This window comes from Arachis duranensis, chromosome 9 (assembly GCF_000817695.3).
Source record: "Arachis duranensis cultivar V14167 chromosome 9, aradu.V14167.gnm2.J7QH, whole genome shotgun sequence".
NCBI classification, from domain to species: Eukaryota; Viridiplantae; Streptophyta; class Magnoliopsida; order Fabales; family Fabaceae; genus Arachis; species Arachis duranensis.
In genome coordinates, this window is record NC_029780.3 from 60617914 (window position 1) to 60622381 (window position 4468).

The 4468-nt window shown below is 42.8% G+C and overlaps 1 non-coding gene across 1 annotated transcript; it reads left to right on the plus strand.

The window, feature by feature from the left end:
- The first annotated feature begins 3401 nt into the window (after nucleotides 1–3401).
- On the plus strand, nucleotides 3402–3509 carry LOC127742238 (small nucleolar RNA R71). The gene has a single exon (XR_008003426.1). It is a non-coding gene; the product is annotated as a small nucleolar RNA R71 (small nucleolar RNA).
- Nucleotides 3510–4468: the final 959 nt, after the last annotated feature.

The following is a 4468-nucleotide window of genomic DNA, read 5'->3' on the forward strand; positions in this document are numbered from 1 at the left end:
GTCCACTGTTGTCTTCTCAGACCAGTGCTGAGGCTATTGCCCGATTTCCCACTGCGAGGTATAAGATAAGTGGTTCTCCTTCCTGTGGCCGACTTAATATAGGTGGCCGTCCCAGAAATTTTTTGAAGTCTTGGAAGGCTTGCTCGCATTCAGCTATCCATTCAAACTCCTTTCCCTTCCTTAAAGTGGCATAGAAGGGGAGAGATCTTATTACTGATCCAGCCAGGAATCTGGACAAGGCTGCCAACCGCCCATTGAGTTGTTGTACCTCTTTGATACAAGTCAGACTTTTCATGTCGAGTACGACCCTGCATTTGTCCGGGTTTACCTCGATTCCTCTCTGTGTGATCATAAAACCCAAGAATTTACCAGCTTCTACTACGAAGGTACATTTTGCGGGATTGAGTCGCATGCCGTGTCGTCTTATGGTGTTGAATACTTGTGTTAGGTCGAATAATAACATCTCTTCGCTTTGCGTCTTCACTAGCATGTCGTCTACGTAGACCTCCATGATCTTTCCGATGTGATCCGAAAAAACTTTGTTCATTAATCTTTGGTAAGTGGCTCCCGCGTTTCTGAGACCAAAGGGCATAACAATGTAGCAGTAATTTGAATTTGGGGTTAAGAAAGAGGTTTTTTCTTGGTCGGGTGGGTACATTGGGATTTGGTTACATCCCGAGTATGCGTCCATTAAGGAGAGGTATTTGAATCCGGAGGAGGCATCTACCAGTGCGTCGATGTTTGGGAGCGAATAAAGATCTTTCGGGCAAGCTTTGTTGAGATCGGTATAGTCGGTGCACATTCTCCACTTCCCACTTGACTTTTTTACCAAAATGACATTAGCAAGCCATAGCGGGTATTTGACTTCTCTTATGAAGCTTGCCTCCAGTAGAGCTCGTACCTGGTCTTCCACCGCTTGAGAGCGTTCTGGTCCTAGCTTTCTGCGCCTTTGTTGTACCGGCCGAGATCCTGGGTAGACTGCTAGCTTGTGGCACATTAGTTTGGGATTTATGCTTGGCATGTCTGCGGCCTTCCACGCAAAGAGGTCGGCGTTGTCGCATAGGAACTGTATGAGTGATTCTTTTATGTCCCCTTTTAGGAGTGTGCCGATGTTGGTTGTTTGGTCCCGGGTGTTCCCGATCTGGATTTTCTCTATTTCTCCTTCAGGTTGTGGGCGGAGCTCCTCCCACCTCCGAACTCCACCGAGCTCGATTGTGTGGAATTCTTCTCCTCTGCCTCTGAGGTTTAGACTATTGCGCTGAGCTGATTTAACGTTGCCCGACCTATTAGGGCATTGTAGGCTGACCTTACATTGACGACGATGTAATCTATTTTGAGTGTTCTTGATTGACTTCCTTTTCTAAAAGTTGTGTGGAGCGAGATGTATCCCATCGGTTGAACTGGGGTATCTCCTAGCCCAAACAGGCTGTCCGAATATTCTCTGAGTTCTTTTTCTTCCAAGCCGAGTTTGTCAAAAGCGGTTTTGAATAAGATATCGGCGTAGCTCCCCTGGTCTATCAACGTGCGGTGAAGATTTGCGTTTGCCAGTATAATAGTGATGACCATGGGATCGTTGGTGCACGAAATTGTGATCATCAATGGCGCCATCAGCATGGTACGCTCAATTGCAATCTCAACTCTTTATCACAACTTCGCACAACTAACCAGCAAGCGCTTCTTTAATGTAAGTAGCTTGACAGTGGGCTCTCATGGAGCCTCACAGATGTTCAGAGCAATGTTGGAACCTCCCAACACCAAACTTAGAGTTTGAATGTGGGGGTTCAACACTAAACTTAGAGTTTGGTTGTGGCCTCCCAACACCAAACTTAGAGTTTGACTGTGGGGGCTCTGTTTGACTCTACTTTGAGACAAGCTCTTCATGCTTCCTCTCCATGGTTACAGAGGGATATCCTTGAGCCTTAAACACAAAGGATTCTTCATTCACTTGAATGATCAATTCTCCTCTGTCAACATCAATCACAGCCTTTTTTGTGGCTAGGAAGGGTCTGCCAAGGATGATGGATTCATCCATGCACTTCCCAGTCTCTAGGACTATGAAATCAGCATTAATGGTCTTCAATCTTTACCAGAACATCCTCTACAAGTCCATAAGCTTGTTTTCTTGAATTGTCTGCCATCTCTAGTGAGATTATTGCAGCTTGTACCTCAAAGATCCCTAGCTTCTCGATTACAGAGAGAGGCATGAGGTTTATGCTTGACCCTAGGTCACACAGAGCCTTCTCGAATGTCATGGTGCCTAATGTACAAGGTATTGAGAACTTCCCAGTGTCCTGTCTCTTTTGAGGTAATCTCTGCCTAATCAAGTCATCCAGTTCTTTGGTGAGCAAAGGGAGTTCGTCCTCCCATGTCTCATTACCAAATAACTTGTCATTTAGCTTCATGATTGCTCCAAGGTACTTAGCAACTTTCTCTTCAGTGAAATCTTTGTCCTCTTCAGAGGAAGAATACTCATCAGAGCTCATGAATGACAGAAGTAAATACAATGGAATCTCTATGGTCTCAGTGTGAGCCTCAGATTCCCATGGTTCCTTATTAGGGAACTCATTGGAGGCCAGTGGACGTCCATTGAGGTCTTTCTCAGTGGCGATCACTGCCTCTTCCTCCTCTCCAAATTCGGCAATGTTGATGGCCTTGCACTCTCCTTTTGGATTCTTTTCTGTATTGCTTGGGAGAGTGCTAGGAGGGAGTTCAGTAACTTTCTTACTCAGCTGACCCACTTGTGCCTCCAAGTTTCTAATGAAGGACCTTGTTTCGGTCATGAAACTTTGAGTGGTTTTGATTAGATCAGATACCATGGTTGCTAAGTCAGAGTGGCTGTGCTTAGAATTCTCTGTCTGTTGCTGAGAAGATGATGGAAAAGGCTTACCATTGCTAAACCTGTTTCTTCCACCATTATTGTTGTTGAAACCTTGTTGAGGTCTCTGTTGATCCTTCCATGAGAGATTTGGATGATTTCTCCATGAAGGATTATAGGTGTTCCCATAGGATTCTCCCATGTAATTCACCTCTTCTATTGATGGGTTCTCAGGATCATAAGCTTCTTCTTCTGATGAAGCATCCTTAGTACTTCCTGGTGCAGCTTGCATTCCAGACAGACTTTCAGAAATCATATTGACTTGCTGAGTCAATATTTTGTTCTGAGCCAATATGGCATTCAGAGTATCAATCTCAAGAACTCTTTTCTTCTGATTCGTCCCATTGTTCACAGGATTCCTCTCAGAAGTGTACATGAATTGGTTATTTGCAACCATTTTAATGAGTTCTTGAGCTTCTGCAGGCGTCTTCTTCAGAAGAAGAGATCCTCCAGCAGAGCTGTCCAATGACATCTTGGACAGTTCAGACAGACCATCATAGAAGATACCTATGATGCTCCATTCAAAAAGCATGTCAGAAGGACACTTTCTGATCAATTGTTTGTATCTTTCCCAAGCTTCATAGAGGGATTCACCTTCCTTCTGTCTGAAGGTTTGGACTTCCACTCTAAGCTTACTCAATTTTTGAGGTGGGAAGAACTTTGCCAATAAGGCATTGAATAGCTTTTCCCAAGAGTTCAGGCTTTCTTTAGGTTGTGAGTCCAAGCATATCCTAGCTCTGTCTCTTACAGCAAAAGGGAATAGCATAAGTCTGTAGACCTCAGGGTCAACCCCATTGGTCTTGACAGTGTCACAGATCTGCAAGAATTCAGCTAAAAACTGATGAGGATCTTCCAATAGAAGTCCATGGAACTTGCAATTCTGTTGCATTAGAGAAACTAATTGAGGCTTAAGCTCAAAGTTGTTTGCTCCAATAGCAGGGATAGAGATGCTTCTCCCATAGAAGTCGGGAGTAGGTGCAGTAAAGTCACCAAGCACTTTCCTTGCATTATTAGCATTGTTATTGTTTTCGGCTGCCATGTCTTCTTCTTGTTTGAAGATTTCTGTTAGGTCCTCTACAGAGAGTAGTGCTTTAGCTTCTCTTAGCTTTCGCTTCAAGGTCCTTTCAGGTTCAGGGTCAACCTCAACAAGAATGCTTTTGTCTTTGCCCCTGCTCATATGAAAGAGAAGAGAACAAGAAAATATGGAATCTTCTATGTCACAGTATAGAGATTCCTTGAGATGTCAGAGGAAAAGAAAAATAGAAGGAGGAGGTAGAAAAATTCGAACTTATCAAGAGGGATAGAGTTCGAATTGTGCATTGAGGAGGAGTGTTAGTCCATAAATAGAAGGATGTGAAAAGAGGGGAAAATTTTTCGAAAATTAAAGTTGGATAAGAAATAAAGTAATGTTTGATAAAGATTTTGAAATTAGAAATCAAAAAGATATGATTGAAAACTATTTTGAAAAAGATGTGATTAAAAAGATATGATTGAAAAACAATTTAAAAAAAATTGATTTTTAAAATTAATGACTTGGCTAACAAGAAATTTAAAAGATATGATTCAGACATTAAACCTTTCTCAACAGAAAAG